This window comes from Pieris napi, chromosome 15 (genome assembly GCF_905475465.1).
Source record: "Pieris napi chromosome 15, ilPieNapi1.2, whole genome shotgun sequence".
NCBI classification, from domain to species: Eukaryota; Metazoa; Arthropoda; class Insecta; order Lepidoptera; family Pieridae; genus Pieris; species Pieris napi.
Window position 1 is genome coordinate 1,304,946 of NC_062248.1, and position 18,351 is coordinate 1,323,296.

The 18,351-nt window shown below is 31.9% G+C and overlaps 1 protein-coding gene across 6 annotated transcripts in view; it reads left to right on the forward strand.

Moving 5' to 3' along the window:
• Window positions 1-1,828: 1,828 nt before the first annotated feature.
• Window positions 1,829-18,351, forward strand: part of LOC125056741 — a 57,189-nt gene continuing 40,666 nt past the window's right edge. For 5 of the 6 annotated variants that reach the window (XM_047660018.1, XM_047660014.1, XM_047660017.1 and 2 more), the window contains exon 1: window positions 1,829-1,995. The gene's annotated coding sequence lies outside the window, so the exon portion shown is untranslated. The remainder of the gene's footprint in view (window positions 1,996-18,351) is intronic. The other variant, XM_047660015.1, reaches the window with a different exon arrangement.

Consider the following 18,351-nt stretch of genomic DNA (forward strand, 5'->3'; position numbering starts at 1 on the left):
GAAATATATTAGTTACACTTTTTCTTTTTCTTTTAAGCCGGGGGCAATCGGGCCGGAGGCTCATCTGATGATAAGTGATTTGGCCTCCTATGGACATTCTCAATGCCGGATGGGAGACGCATCCTAAAGCCTTTAGTATATATAGCAGACATGTTTCAGGAGAGTGAAAACAAGTTTGACTTTATTTGCAATTCTTTATTTATCTTAAATTATTTAACAGACTGTGCTTAAGTGACAGTTACTAGTGATCTAAGTATCTATACAGGGCGTCCCAAAGTTATGGGACATGATGGGAAAGTACCTTGAGAAGACTTTATGCTATTTTTAAAAGTAAGTAATTCTTCATTCAAAGATTTTATTAAATTACTTACTTCTGATCTGGGAATCGAACCGACTTTAATGTAAAAAAATACACCCCTACTTTTATGATGGCTATCGATAAAATGGCCAAAAACGAATAACACTTTTTAAGTAACATAGTATTTTAAAAGAAAGGAACAGCGTAAAATTAACAATTTTAATCAAATTAAAAACATACATGGTGCTTTCCCTTCATGTCTCATAAATTTGGGAAGCCCCGTATACACATATTACAATTGCGTGGTGTAATAGTTACGTCTTATTCACAGAAATTAAGGGGTTTCATTATATGATATTAAGAACGCCCAGCGACTATGACGTACGTTCCTGGCAGGTACCTAAGTAGTGATCAGCAATTATTTTATATTAGATTATTTTATTGTATGACAATTTTTCCATAGACCAATTAGTTTTTCACCTCAAACCGGCGTACCCCTTATAAGAGCATTCCTACTGATATTATAAACACGAAAGTTTGTATTGATGTGGCAATTGTTTTTACTAATAGCCGCGCGTAACCCTTGATTCAATTTCACGTACACCACGTAGGTACCAAGAATTGGAAAACACTGCCATGGACCAAGAACATCTTTGTTCAACCAATCAGAACTAGAAGTATTGCAGCTCTTAGCAAACAACGGAGAAGTAAAAAACATATTACATTACAAAGGAAAAAACCTTCTGATTTTATGTGAACATTTATTTATTTACTTTTGTTTTTGATTACATTTGGTAGGTACAAAAGATAGTAATAGTTTTCCGTTGCGGGCTGTATCAAAGAATAACAATGCGGGCAGTGATGCGTAGCGAGGAAAAACTCGGAAAATTCTATGCAATACCAACTTTTAATAACATATTTTATGTTGGTTATATTTATTGCTATGTTAGACGAATCAAAATACACCTAAAACCTTAACACGATAAACAAAATTTTCCGATTATTTATTAAAAATAGGAATTTTTAATTATTTAAACTTTTGAATGGAAAACGTTGAAGCTTTTAAGCAATTTTTCGTATTTTGAATGCGAGAAGGCTAAATTTCACGTCGCATTTTTCCTCACAGTGAACAGTTACAGCCATAAAGCTTTGCAAATGTAACAAGTTTTGGATTCACGTCCAATGTTGGCTGTTCTAACTTACCCTTCCCTTTAGAGCACATAAAACGTAGGAACATATATTTTTATACATCCTTTAATCACTAGTCTTCATGACCTGTATAAGTAATACAAAGTAAAATAATAATTCAATAACATTAAGCGTTTTTTTTAGAAAAATTGCCATCATTAATAACGAAAGGTTAAACAAATTCTGCAAAAAGTTTCATTAATCCAAGAAATAAATCGTCACTCCGTGAGATTTGACATCATCTGTGTCCGCGTCACGCTTGGCCATTAATTAGGATCCCGCAAAAGGCGCCAGGGTCTATCTGTGACGCAGGCTCCTGCCGCAAAGGCAGTGCCCGCTAAAGTGCCGACAAGACCACTCGCGCCGCGCGCGAAAGCTGACAGCGCGGTCGATTTGACGGATTCGTTTTTCAAATTTTTCATTTCGGCCAGTAATAAGTGTTATGTATAAAAATAATTAGAGGTTTTATTCAATATTTGATAAGGACTAATAGAATTACTTGGAGTAAGGTTTGATAGTAGTTTAATGGTTTTATGTTTTGATATTTATTTATTGCAGACAATATATATATAATTCGTTTCCAAAAATAATTGTAGTAGTATCTTCAATCTTATTACTTTTAAAAAAATAATTTACAGTGATGTAACATTACTGTGGTGATAAGGTTATATAGTATATATACCTTTAAGCTTACCCCATAAAATTTCACATGAATGAAAGCTTACGTTGATTTCTAAATTAATCTAATCAAACATAAGAATAATAATAATAACTATTATTAACTAATAATAACTAAAAAATCAAATTTTTGTACAATATAATATCAATTTTTAATCTGGTAAAAGAAATTAAGTAAAGAAAAACTAACTGCACTCAGATTCAACCATTAATATTATTTATTTAATTAATAATTATAATTATTCTAAGAACAACGGAACTTAGCTACAGATAGGCTATTAGCCTAGTTATGACGGATTCACGGAAGCATTGGGTGAACCTTTGTACGAAACACAACCTTCAAAATAGAATTTACTATGTATAAAGTTTTAGGGAATTAACGTAACAGACGAACTACAAAGTAATAATGTTGAACAATATATTAAGAGACATTTTTCTTTATACAATTTAAAAAAATAAATAAATAGTGCTTAATCGTTCTAGTTAATTATGCTATTAAGCTATATTCTCGTGTCACAATGTTCGTTCCCATACTCCTCTGAAACGGCTCGACCGATAATTATGAATGTTTTTATGCATATTCAGTAAGTCTGAGAATCGGACAACATCTATTTTTCATCCACCATTAAGGGTGGGGACCACCCTTAACCCCTAAATTTTTATTTTTTAGACAAAACCTTTTGTTTTTATTTTTTTATGATACATCATACAACCCTTAATTATCTCCCCTCTACGATTAACCCCTATTTTTTATTATAGTAGATAGTTATTTTTATTGAACTGTATGTTTTCTAGAAATAAACTTTAAAAGCTGACCCGGCAAAAACCGGTATGCATATAAAAAAATAAAGATTTTAAGATTATTTAAACTTTCAATTTATAAGTAAACCCGTCGCGGGAAGCGCCATTTGAAACTATAGTCGATTATGCGTTTGATTGCAATTTGACAACGCACTCATTACGACGCATTATACATATTAGACCAGTGCCGATAATTTTTGAAACCAAAAAAAATTACAGTAGGATGAAACCCATTAGAAAAGCAGGGGAATATGATCAAAATGAAAGGAAAAATAAATTACGGTCGATCTGAGGTCGGGAAGGGGCAGGGGGGGGAGTTTTAAGGGTAAAAAACGGTTTATCTCGATTTCCGGCAAAACTAAAAGTCCTATCGAAGAAAACTAAATGGCAAAGTTGTAGGTCATAAAAAGATCTACAACTTTTGTATTCACACATTTTTCACATAACCTCAAAATGTATGTGAAAAATTCAAAAAACCAACTTTTTGGTTTTTTATTTCTATCTTTTACAAAAATTTATTTTTTTAAACGAAATTTGGTGAAAACTTACTTTATTATGTCCCAAATATACTGTAATTTATTTGATTAAAAATATTTATTTTTTCACCTTATTTTGAATTAATATCGAAAAAACACCCTAATTTTCAATCGAAAATTCTGACGTCAAAATTTCAGCTTTTTTCAAAAAATTGATATGCTTTCAGTGCGTTGAAATCTCTACTTTCCTATGGTAAAAAAATATATATATATTACCATAGTAAATCTTCTCGGAAAATGCAAAAAATCGTATGCATTAACGCCCACACCCGTCATCCCCTTCCCTACTTCTATATGAATCTTCTTTAAATTATAATTAGATGCCTATTTATTACTATTTTAAGATAACTTATATATACCTGAGTGACCTAAAAAAATTTTTTAGCTTTTAGATGGGCTAAAATTTTCGTATTTCATAGAGAAGTAGGGAAGGGGATGACGGGTCTGGGCGTTACTGCATACGATTTTTTGCATTTTCTGAGAAGATTTACTATGGTAATATATATATATTTTTTTACCACAGGAAAGTAGAGATTTCAACGCACTGAAAGCACATCAACTTTTTGAAAAAAGCTGAAATTTTGACGTCAGAATTTTCGATTGAAAATTAGGGTGTTTTTTCGATATTAATTCAAAATAAGGTGAAAAAATAAATATTTTTAATCAAATAAATTACAGTATATTTGGGACATAATAAAGTAAGTTTTCACCAAATTTCGTTTAAAAAAATAAATTTTTGTAAAAGATAGAAATAAAAAACCAAAAAGTTGGTTTTTTGAATTTTTTACCTAAATTTTGAGGTTATGTGAAAAATCTGCAAATACAAAAGTTGTAGATCTTTTTATTGCCTACAACTTTGCCATTTAACTTTCTTTGATAGGACTTTTAGTTTTGCCGGAAACCGAGATAAACCGTTTTTTACCCTTAAAACTCCCCCCCTGCCCTTCCCGACCTCAGATCGACCGTAATTTATTTTTCCTTTCATTTTGATCATATTCCCCTCCTTTTCTAATGGGTTTCATCCTACTGTAATTTTTTTCACTTTTTATTTATTTTAAAGGCTATCTGCACTGGTCTATATCGCGTATCAACGTGTTGAACTAGAGATACTGTTTCACCGCCAAGAATTATAAGTACTTGTTAATTTTTTTAATTAAAATTTTAAAATAACTAAAGATCATTTCATATCTAAAAGCTCATTCGTTAACTACGCTGGATTAAATACTTTTACTTTAGTCTTTCTTAATGGATTTTACGCCCACAGCTACATAAAAAGTAAAAATTTTGATTGAGAAAAAAATGTACTTCAATCACGAAAATAAAATGTTAAAAAAATTTTAATTTTACAAAGGTAATTTTTGAGATATATTTTTTCTAGGTAAAATTTGAGTCATGGTAGATACTTAGTGACCCGAGATCTGATACTCCGCTATAGAGACTAGGGTTTTAGACGTATACTTTTTGCAGTATTTAGTTGATATATGCATAGTTGTTATTGAAAAGAGGGTGCATTCTACGCCCATGATTTAAGAACTGGCTGTAAATGTTAATTAGTTAGAATAATGTTAGAATCTTAGACGTTCGTAAGTAGGTAGGTACACGTGAATAAATATTTATTTTTTTTCCTTTTTGCTATCGCCGTCTATGGAATATCTCAATGCCAGCCTTTTGGCCTTTTAATAATTGGTACACTCTTTTCTTGAAAAAACTTAAGTCAAATATTTATAACTTTTATCAATACTAAATATATGAGCAGTGGTGGCCTAGTGGCTTTAGCGTGCGACTCTAATCCCTGATCCTCCGGTCGTATGTTCGAGCTCCGGCTGTGCATCAATGGACTTTATTTCTATGTGCGAATTTATCATTCGCTCGAACACTGAAGGAAAACATCGTGAGGAAACCGGCTTGCCTAAGACCCAAAAAGTCAACGGCGTGCGTCAGGCACAGGAGGCTGATCACCTACTTGCCTATTAGATTTAAAAATGATCATGAAACAGATTCAGAAATCTGAGGCCAAGACCTAAAGAGGTTGTAGCGCCACTGATTTAACATTTTTTAAACGTTGCAGAAATCTGCGGTTCAGATTGAAAGGTTGTAGCGCCAATGGTTTTTTAAAGATAAAGTTAGTATTTAATTATTCTCAAATGTCAAAATGATTGCACCGTAGACTTCTATCTCCCTACAGAACAATATACGAGAAAATAATTGTTCCTTATAATTACAGCTGTGTTGCGCGCTTTGAGTCAGAACACTTTAAAAGTCAAGTGTTTAAGTCTGAGAAGTCACGACTAAATACAAGGTAAAACACGTTTTAGAATTTTTTCTCACACAACAAATGGCGAAAATCTAAGTAAATATATAATTAGACGCTGAAAAATACCCGTTTATTTTATATTCATACTAAGGTATTGGAAATGGCCTCATTGAAGCTGGAATTCAAATCTGTACGCTTTATTTTAGTACACTCAAATAAAGACGAAATTGCCTCGAAATTCTTTCATTGTGATGGACCAAAAAAGTACTAATCAAATATCTTTTTCCGATTAAAACTCTATTATAAAATAGTGTAAATCAGGAATAGCTATAACAAATACAACATTGCATGTTTGACCTTTACCCCTGATTAAACCAATTCAACCTTACAATAGATTCTGGATTACACAGATTATATTGTTACTATAATACGGGTAATATTTGTAAGTATAGATTTTTATAATAAAACAATTTTTTACCGGATGGAAGTTATGTATTTACAATTATTTTTCATAATTTTAAATTTAACCGACGTTTCGCGTGCTTTACAGCGTGCGTGGTCACGGTGACTGAGGACAAAAGGTGTTGAATGTGAAAAAGTATCACAGCTGTAGACAAAGTTGTATTATCTGTATTTGTTACCCCGGAGTTGGTATCGACTAAAAGATGGAGGGTTTTGGCAGAAATGGCTCACGGTGTCCTCAATCGGTAAAAAATTGTTTTATTATAAATGTGTGAAAGTTATGTCAATAAAAGACAATACTAAGTATAGATTTTTGATTTAGATGAGCAATTGTTTATTTTTTTTGATGACATAAGATCAATTTTGGCTTACTTTTGGCTAAAAGTAAGCTTAAATGGACTATCTATAACTGACTTCTTAGGTTCATTTGGTTTAATAATATAATATTTACTTTCATTGAACACAATAGATCTAATCAGGCTTTCTTCTTCTTGAACATTAGACGCAGATACCCATAATGGGAGAACTTTCAATCGATATATCTTGTAACATTGATACGAATTCCTTTGTTTGAAATAAATACAGATTCTTATGGCAACACTTATAGGGAGGGAAATTCAATACCGCGAGAAGGAAGCAGATGCTCCGAATGGCCTCGTTGTTTGCTTGATGGAGTTTTCAGACGGGACGGAATTTTGACAGCCATCATTAATTCTTCGGCTATTTAAGTTCGACTGTTGGGTGTCTATGCCTTTTATCTCGGCAAATCTATTTTCTATATTTGTCTTTTGTTTCCGTCAGTATTAAGATAAACTAGGAACAGTTTGTATGTTTCTAAATAGATTTGTGCCTTTTTTAGTAAGACTTAATAAACTAACTAACCAAAATATTATGAGAAATTTGTTGTTGAATAGTAAGCCGCGGAACAGGTATGGTAAGGGTATTTTCCCACTCTCTTCCGTTCTACGCCCTTGATTTGAGGACTGGCAGTTAAAGTAAAATTAGAAGCTTTTAATATACATTTCTTTTTTGATGTTCATAAGTGTTACCTATATGAAAAATTGTGCGTGTACTAGGTGTACACAGGTAAGAAGTGAAACTTCTTTATGATCTCATTTTTCGAAAAATGATCTACTATATGCAACTTTACAGAAATTCGTTAAATTAGATAAAGTTTAACAAAAGGCTTTTATTATCATAGACATGAATACAAGTATTTCATTTTACCTTATTACTACGAAGATTATTATAGAATTTCATTAATCGTAATAGAATTATTACTATCATTGAAAAACGTGACGATTTGCTACAAAATTTCTCCCATACGTCGATAAAGAAGTTTCATTCCAACGCCGATAAAGATGTTTGACTTCAAAAAGCAACATGGCGCGTAACGGAAAAATGTGACGCGTAACGAAAAAATGTTACACTAAATTTTTTTCCAACCCCGATAAAGAAGTTTCACTTCAATAAATGATTTTAATTTGACTTTTTGAATCTCAGATGATAAGAAGAGTTTGTAGCATTTGATCTAGAAGTCGGGCTTAGCTGTCACTAGACTAGACACTTTCGCGATACATGTGTCATCAGTGACCGAACAGTTTGTTTTGTAATTCTTTGGTTGTATGTTTATACATGTGGGTACATGTTATGGGGTTAGTATACTAATAAAGTGAGTTGTTATTCATAATTAACGTGTAGAATCTACTAACCACATCGTTACCAAAATCTTAAAGTGTTAACTGTCACAATGTTTTACTAAAAGATAAACACTTTACTTCAAAAACCAACTAATAGTATATTATTTTTGAAAAATAAATATTACTCATATAACCAAGACTCGTCTGAAGTGACTTTCGAATAACAGTGTAACGAGATACGCTGAACGAGCACTATCAGAGTATCGATGCGAAGGAAAATAATATCTGTCTAACCAAATATTATCATTTATATTCTATCCCTTTTTAATCTTTTTAATTACACTATATATTTACACTCAAATGAATTTTTACCACAGTAATTTCCCTATTTCACTGCACCTTACTAGTAGAGGTGAAACGTCTAGTGTCTTATTTATTTATTAAATATTTTATATTTAATTAGTATAATTAACTGCGTGACGAGTAGCATTTCTGTAAAGGAAACCTTCGTGAGGAAACCCAAATCTACTACACGTAGCATGCACAGAAGGCTCATCAACTACTTGTATGTAACACACACTATGTGTGAAAATAATATGAGAACTTAGAAAGGCGCAGCGCTAACCAGATCCATGCAACTTCTTCACAATCGAGAAACCCGCAATAGCACACAACTCTTTGTATTGAATAAGTCGCATGGGTCCGCCAAGCATCAGCGAATAAACACTGTAAATACATAATTATGTAGGAATAAAGAAAATATTTATTTATTTACACTTAAACACAAAAACAAGCATATAACAAATAAAAAAGCAGGTTACATTATAAGTTATAAGGCAACGGGCGGCTTTATCGCTAACAAGCGATTTCTTCCAGTCAACGCTAATATGGAACAGTAAAAAAAAAACACCTTCAGAGGGTAAAGTACAAATGCATAAATAATTAACAAAAAAAACTCAAAATTTAACTTAAAAAAAAAATATCTAACTAAAAATATGTATAAACAAAAATTTCAAAGCTATCTATCTGAGTCACAATGAATATATAGGTATTAATAGTAGCGAATTACGTAAAATAAAATAGGAATAATAGCAAATAATAAACACATCAAGGTTTGTAAAACGATATTAGTTCTAGCAGCACTGCATTATTATTCTTTTCCTGAAGTATATTAACAAGCTTATGTAATCTCTCATGTTTCTAATTCCCAGTTTCATGTAAGCCATCTTAATCTTTTATCTTTAGCAACGGCTGCCCTTTGGCGAGGTTCTATTTTAACCTAACCTACATTCGGGAGATCTTGTAAAAAGCATTTAATTTAAAATTAACACGTATTTCTTTGAACGTTAAAAATGCAAGTATTTTTACAGAACAGTGGTCTGTGGTATCTCAAATTGGAGGTCGTGAATTTGAACACTCTTTGTAACTGTTTCTATGGCATCGGTCCAAAAATATAGAAAATAACTTACTAGCACTTTACACTTAATTTTCCTAGTAATAGAAAGTGAATAAAAAACAATTAAATTTTTTTTGTGTGCAGTAAATATTTGCTTGGAAGGTAAACATGCAATATAAAACTATTTTATGCGAGGCTATTATAACAATAAAAAAACGACGGGTTGCACTCCGGGAGTGCCGGCAGAAGTGAAAATTTGAATATTAAATTTGTGCATTTTTGATATTTTGGAATGGTTAGGAAATAACTTTGCACGAATTGCTTTCTTATAATTGCTTTTTTATAATTATCAGTATAAAAGTACTATCATTTATGTGGTAGGATACAATATTTGTTTACTGCGCTATCGAACACAAACATGACAATTTATATTACATTAAATACGCCGCGCCAGCTGTCTACTATCCATCCGTCTTACGAATTTTCGACCAGGTCACGCGAGTTTAACATTTTTTTACCCATTCCAAAAAAAAGTGTACAACGCCGCTAAAGAAGTTTCAAAAATATAGCATTTATAAACAAGAAACATATCTTTCTCCTTCATAATATATATATATACGTCGGAGCAAAGGTGTTACTGTCAGCTGTCACTGTCATAATTTTGACACAGGGCTCATAAATAACTTTTAATAATAATAGTGGCTATGGAATCACTATATATCCATTAACGCCGTTGCTTCGACGTGTATAGCATGTATATTATTATATGTTATATTGTTTAGATCAATGCCGTAAATGTTTTATATTATAAGAAACATTACAACCTAATGTCTCTGTTTTATGATATCTGTTTTTTTTTATATAATAGGAGGCAAACGAGCAGGAGGCTCACCCGATGTTAAGTGATACCGCCACCCATGGACACTCACAATGCCAGAAGGCTCGCAAGTGCGTTGCCGGCCTTTCAAGAATTGGTACGCTCTTTTCTTGAAGGACCCTATGTCGAATTGGTTCGGAAATACTTCAGATACTGATTATAAGAATATGTACGTAGCATCCTATATATTTGTTTGTTACGTGAGAAAGATAGCCAATTTGAAATTTCGAAGTCGAAAGTTGAGTCGTGTGACCCAGTCCAACACTTCAAACATTCTTAAAAGAAATTGGGATTCGGAATATATATATTAAAAACGAAAAGTTGAATTGCGCTGTATCGTGAATGGCCTCTCATCCAGTACATACCAAACGAATGAGTATGTAGGGAATAAATTTATACGTAATAATTACTGGATTGAGATCAAAATTCTTCACTAAAGAATCTAAATTACTGGATTGAATTCTTCACTATGGAAACGTAATCTATTGTCTAAAAGTGGTAACTGAAGAAGCCGTAACGTTATCTATATACAACGATATGATTTATTGATAGATTGTTACATATTTGGTAGTGGGCTGATAAAGAAAAGCAATGTCAAGTGGCTATTAGATAAATAAACCAATGGCGCTTCAACATTTTTAGGCCTGGGCCTCAGATTTCTGTATCTGTTTCATGATCATCTGGTAATCTAGTAGGCAATTAGGTGATCAGCCTTCTGTGCCTGACGTACACCGTTGACTTTTAGGGTCTAAGGCAAGCTGGTTTCCTCACGATGTTTTCCTTCACCGTTCGAGCGAATGTTAAATGCGCACATTGAAAGAAAGTTCATTGGTACACAGCCGGGGATCGAACCTACGACCTCAGGGATGAAAGTCGCTCGCTGAAGCCACTAGGCTAACACTGCTCAAGTGCCTATTAGATACCTAATCCGAAACAATGATAATTATTTTTATTTTTAGTAGCATTTATTTTTTCCATAACTGTCATGTATTTTAGAAAAGATAGCTTCATATACTGTAGATTAACATTATATATGATATGGTGAACTTTAATAAATAAATATATATGGTGATATTATTTCCACAAAAAATACCCTCATTAAGTAAGACAAATCACAGATATAAAAACTACCTTCGAACAATACGAAATCTTTAGCGGTTTGAGTGTAATCAACATAAAATTTATTGCTTTCCTGAAAATCTGCGCCATTTGACCCAAGGGAATACGAATGTCATGATTGCTCCTGTATTTTTACTGAAATCGCTTTCATTTATTCGGAGATATATGTAATGTGTAAAAAGCATGATTGTTTGCTATTAAAATCAATTCAATAAATAGTAATAAAATTTATTTCCAACACAAATATTATTTATATTTACAATAATATTTTAATAAATATAAAATTAAAACAAATTTTAAAAGATTGGTTCCTGTGGCAGTGTACCTTTAACGCTGGCAGCATTTCCTCGCTGTATTGCGATACTTATTCGTTGAGCGAGGAAAGTACCAGCTCTGGGGTCACCAGTACTATCTACCAGGCGCCAACTTTAATCTTTCATTAGCGCCTGTGCACAATCCCACGGCCTAAGAGGTTACAAAATCGAAGTTGGAGGAAATACTCTTATATTTGAGCCTTTTATCATTTTCCGCTTGCACTGCGGCCGTGCCAGAATTTTGCTTGTCGAAGGAGGGTAAGACGACTAGCATTATTCAATCAATTAATTCTTTCAGAAGTTTTAATTTGTTTTCAAGAATTAAGTGTTAAGTAGTAACAGACCTTTAATAATAGTTCATCGAACAAGCACGGGGTATGAACGCACGATTAACTTAACTAGAATAAAATAAATAAAAAAAACTCGACAATCGACTTGCACGGCGCGGGAACGTCGCAGTGTCAGCTACATTCACAACTAAACTCATTTTTATATTTGCGACATATTCTTAGTAGTATTAGTAGCCTGTTATTATTATTTTAATGTTGACGTTCATATATAAATAAATTTCGATGTTTTCTAAGTAATTTGAGGTCGCATCGTCATATTGTTTTCGACACTTTAAGCGAAGTTTTTAGACATATTCGCAAGAAAAAGTTCTACAAATTATTACGACAAAAAAGTGATATCCACTACGTCATTTCCCGCAAGATTTTCTATGAATATTTCACATCTTCCGCCATTTTGAATACTAAGTTGCGCTTAGCTTGTAATATTCTTAGAGAAGATTGTACAAAAAATTACGAAAGTTAAAGCTATATTTAATAACAAGTAAAAGAAATTACGAATAGTAAATGCGAATTTCTAAAGGAAGGAATAAATAAATTTTATCCTGTCAGAACACAATGACTTACTTGACTGTCCAATTATTTAGATGTACCAAAAAGGAAGCTACTCAGTTGTTGTTAAGGGTTTCATGAGTGATTAGGTGACCCCTAGTTAGAGGAAGTTAAAGCGTGTCTGGATAATATTGCGGTTGTGACGAGCGTACTGATTTTTAGTAAATCTAGTAGGTGATAAAAGCAGGTATCCATATTACACAATGCGTAGGAATGAACTACATAGAACAATGGACATTCTAAGAGAACTGGCAAAAGGATTGCTACTTCCCTGTAATGCTATACTATCAGCATAGGAAAATTATTACATTTGTGTTTGATATAAAATATAACGCTTTATTATTAGTTTACGTTTTATTAGCGATATCTATAGTATGCTATTTAGCTAATGATAATATATATACACATACGTTTCTTAATACCTCCGACAATTTTGTTTGGCTAATACCCCCTGTATTAGCCAAACAAAATATGTAAAAAATTGTGAAATCATTAGATTTTTTTAACAGGCATAGTAACGTAACACATACAGATATTTACAGAGAACACACGATTTTTAAAAAGCACAATAGATGCATGTGGGTACAATGATAAAAGAGAAAAATGATGAGAGTAAATTTTTACGATGCGCGCAGACCGTCACAAAAACCGACACTCTGAAGTTAGCTTTAGTGAACATTTTAGTTTTTACTATTGTTACTGTGGTTTTTTCTACGAACTAAAATTTTTGAAAGTGTTTTATCCTGTCACGCCAGAGAAGTATAACTTCTAACGCTATGTACACACACGTTTTTTATTTTATTAACAACTATTAGTTCGGTTGTAATATATATAAACACACCTATAAATTACCTTGAACAAATGTGAATTACGTTGTGGTTACATGAAACTGAAGCCCTAAATCATTTCCCACAAATGCATTAACCATTTTGGTGATAAATGGTTGGCATTCTAAAATAGATGTCTTGTGCCAAAGATAGATCTTAATGACCTCCTTCTAATGACAGCTAATACCCTTTAAGGGAACGGTTTCAACCTTTAAATGTTAAATTTACTTCATTGTTATTAATGGCGTCTCATATTGTTTTATTAAATAAAATGCAAAACAATTCATTAATTCGCTGCGAGAAAGTTTACTTTACTTTAAAGTGTTCAGTGTACGGCAATATGAGAATAAATGTCATTCTAAACAGAGATTATTACAAGTCTTTATCTTAAAAAGTCCTTTTAAGTCTATTAGTGAAATTTAGTTAATCCGTTGTATGATAATAAAACTATCTATAGATTAGGTTAAATTTTATATAGACTAGTTAAGTTATAATACAAATACTACAAATAAGACTTGATTTAAAAGTGTTTGGTTAAGTCAAAAACTATGCCAGTATATCATTTTTTATTTGATTTGCAAAACGAATCTAGGAAATTGATCAGCGAATGTTGTTTGCGCAAACCCGAAAATACAAGTACAAAACCGACAAAACCGTTGTATAATATTTGCTGAATTTTTTCTATATAATATATTAATAAATCAGTGGCGCTAAAACCTTTTTAGGTCACGGTCTCAGATTTCTCATTGTTTCATGATCATACAATATGACATACGACATGATATAACAATAATATAGATAAATGCTTTAATTTTATTTTTTGCGTGTAGAAATAAATATTTATTAAGTATTTCCTGTTGGATTCCCACTAAGCGTTTGCTGACACTTATCTCAGAAGAGTCTTCTACAAAAAATTAATAAACTTAAATGGATAAATTCAATAGAGCAATATAATTTTTTCGCAATTTTATTCAGCTTTTAACTCGCGTGTTTATTTTTGTACTAAGTGCTTATACGTATCATGTCAATGACTGATATGATTGCTAAAGTTGAAACTTCCAGCTATGTTTTATATTTAGTTGAAGCTTTAAATAAAAATCGATAGGCCATACACTCCAAAGAGATTCCAAATATCCCCAAGAAGACGCTTGATTGGAACCCGCAAGGAAAGCGGGAGCGTGGCCGTCCCAAGCAAACCTGGCGCCGTACAGCAGATGAGGCAAAGAGAGTCGAAAAGACTTGGAGCGAGGTGAAATACGAGGCTCAAGACCGAACGCGATGGAAACTCACCGTGGACACCCTCTGCCCTATCTAGGGGTTATATGACATTAAGTCAATACAAGAACGTTTATTTTTGTTTAGTTAATATAAATGCCTCAATATTGTATTTGCTTTTACAACAAACTCCCAAGCGACATTAGAGAATTATCACTAAATAAATCAAAGCCCTCGTTAAACGTAAATTATTCAATATATTTTTTTATAAATTTGACGAATACTTAAATCAAATCAAATCATAATACGTTTATTCAATTTAGATGCGGCATGCGATGCATGCTTATGAATGTCAAAAACGTTTACAAAATTCGCGAAAGAGCAAGACTATCCGTTCGCAAAACTACCAGGAGGCCTCGTTCTGAGAAGAACGGGCAAGAAACTCGGCAAGTTTGACCCTCCCTCTACATTACAATTATTCAAAGGAAAATGTCATAAACCACAACGTCATTAAAGTTACATATGTAAATAAAAATAAAAATCTATTCTGTGATTTACCACATTCACCATTACACACATATTCACAACACTTCAAAGATAACTAATTATAAGAATATAATTAGAACTATTGCCAAGCATTATTATCTTCTAGGTAGTCATAAACTGTGTAGTAACCTTTACTAATGATCCTAAACCTTGGGATTTTTTGCTCTAGTTCAAAGTGTACTTGGTTACATATATGCATAAAGATATTTTGAGTTTAAGAATAAAAATTATTCTATCTTGTCTCAATATCTATCTATCACACCAATATTCTTGAATGTTTGATATTTACCCAGTTTAAGAAAAAAATGTGACCAGTCAAAAATCATGTCAAATTTATAGTGTGCTTGCTTAGTGTAAGTGCAATAAAATATAAATACATTATTATAGCTAAATAAAATAGGATTTAAAATATTCGAAGCATCTTCAATTCACGCACATCTTAAGTTAAATATTTCCTAACTCGTAAATCTTTTTACGATCCACTTTTACGCAATACGTTTTTATATGAATGCCTTTTAGCCAAGAGTAAATCCTTATATATATATTGTCTGTATTTACTTTTACTGAATGGTGTAGAGATATATTATATAGATATGCTAGCATCCTGACTCCACTGATAATGATGGTTGACAATCGTAATGATATTACAAAAACTAAAACAATGTTGATGAAGCAAACTAAAATTCAATAATAGTTGTATAATATTTTCTAACCACAAATAATTATTAATCCATGATTTACCGATACCATCTTGTATTATATATATATATATACCATTGATATTTATAATAAGCTCTCTTTTGTTTTCCCATTATTGTCTGTCTACTAATGAAAACCGCATGCGAAGATAGAAGATACATGGCGGGATGCTTCTTCGATGTTAACTATTTACATAGTAAAAGAATGTACATTAAATTAAAAAAGATAAAAACTTTGAAAATTATAAAAAAATAGACGAAAGGTAAACGATCAGGTGAGTCAGTTATAATAAGGCTTATCTCCGCCCTCCCCAAAACGTTAGTAGGTCCCGAAACCGTAGCTGTTTTGAAATACCTGGAATGGCAGCTGAACACCAGACGCCAAGATGGAACCTATATAAGATTTACATGAAACCAAATTAGAACTTTGTGTAAACTTTCCTGTAACCTATTTAACGAACTTTGCGCGTAATTTTTAACAAGTCCCTAATCCCGCGGCGGGAAAGTTAAAATGATTTGAGGTTTGTGACAAGCACTGGTTGAATAACTTTGTTTGTTACAAAACATGTAAGCTTTTATTATTGCTTGTTTTAATGTCAGTAGTAGTGTTTTATATAGGCAATCGTGGTTTTGCCTAATATTTAGTTCTAGCAGTTAGTGGTAGTAAAATGGGGTTGGTCGTAGAATAATTATAATATAAGGCCGGCAACGCACTTGCGAGACCTCTGGCAATGTTTTAAAAAGAGTACCGAGAGTTTTTTACGCCGGCTTTTTCTCTCGGCCTACACCCTCTGTCTTCTTTGCCGATGAGTAGGGATGCCTACAATTTCAAATTTAATGACGTGGAATAAGTGATACATGTATCTTATGTTCCATAATAAACATGTTCTATTCTATTCTATTCTATTCTATTCTATTCTATTCTATTCTATTCTATTCTATTCTATTCTATTCTATTCTATTCTATTCTATTCTATTCTATTCTATTCTATTCTATTCTATTCTATTCTATTCTATTCTATTCTATTCTATTCTATTCTATTCTATTCTATTCTATTCTATTCTATTCTATTCTATTCTATTCTATTCTATTCTATTCTATTCTATTCTATTCTATTCTATTCTATTCTATTCTATTCTATTCTATTCTATTCTATTCTATTCTATTCTATTCTATTCTATTCTATTCTATTCTATTCTATTCTATTCTATTCTATTCTATTCTATTCTATTCTATTCTATTCTATTCTATTCTATTCTATTCTATTCTATTCTATTCTATTCTATTCTATTCTATTCTATTCTATTCTATTCTATTCTATTCTATTCTATTCTATTCTATTCTATTCTATTCTATTCTATTCTATTCTATTCTATTCTATTCTATTCTATTCTATTCTATTCTATTCTATTCTATTCTATTCTATTCTATTCTATTCTATTCTATTCTATTCTATTCTATTCTATTCTATTCTATTCTATTCTATTCTATTCTATTCTATTCTATTCTATTCTATTCTATTCTATTCTGTTCTGTTCTGTTATGTTCTGGTCTGTTCTGTTCTGTTCTATTCTGTTCTGTTCTGTTATGTTCTGGTCTGTTCTGTTCTGTTCTATTCTATTCTATTCTAATGTTTCCATAGGCGGCTGTATCACTCGTGCCCATTTGCCTCCTATTATATAAAATTGGAAAATCATAAAAAATAATAAAATTGGGTTAAATCTCAAAGTATACATTTAAGAACTAAATTACTTACGTTTGACAATAATATTTCACTATTGAGGTGATATTTTAAGACTATAATAATTTCACTATTATTATATAAATTACCTTTGACAATAATTTCACTATTTTCACTTTTCACTATTATTATAGTTCTAAAATATCCTCTCAATCATACACTGTGCGCATTTGTGATATACAAAACATGGATGCACAGGATACAGAATGATAAAAGTAAAAAAAAAAATTAATCATATAGGTAACATTATGTACACATATGACTCGACAATAACGAAATATAGTAATGCTTCTACATTTACTGCCAGTTCTCAAATCAAGGGCATAGAACGGAAGAGAAGAACAGGCAATAAACTCTCCGCCACTTTTTTTAATCGTCTTTTTTTTACATAACATTTGTAAGGAGCTGCAACCATTACACCATGTTCCACATGACATATTAAGTAATTAATAATAATAACATAAATTAAAAAAAAAACAAAGATTTGTCCTCGATCAGCAGGAGGCATGGTGAAATAGGAGCACGCACTTACATTCTCGTGGGAACAACACGCAATAACACGCAAGAGATACCAAAAGAACAGCTGGTGATAAATGGTATAGCAGAACATAAGCTGCATATAACGTCATCACCGGATGTCGAGGCTGACTATGAAATTCCATCGGATCCGTTTCTGTTGTTTCATAACTGAGCGTTTCTTTGGGCAGTCTTTGCCATGCACTACCGAAAGAAGGTACTAATTCTTAGGTGTCCATGGGCGGCGGTATCTATTAGATAGATAGAGAACATCTTGCCCGTTAGTCAAATCTAATATATAAAAAAGAAATACAGATATTAATCTTTAAATCAAAATATTTTCAG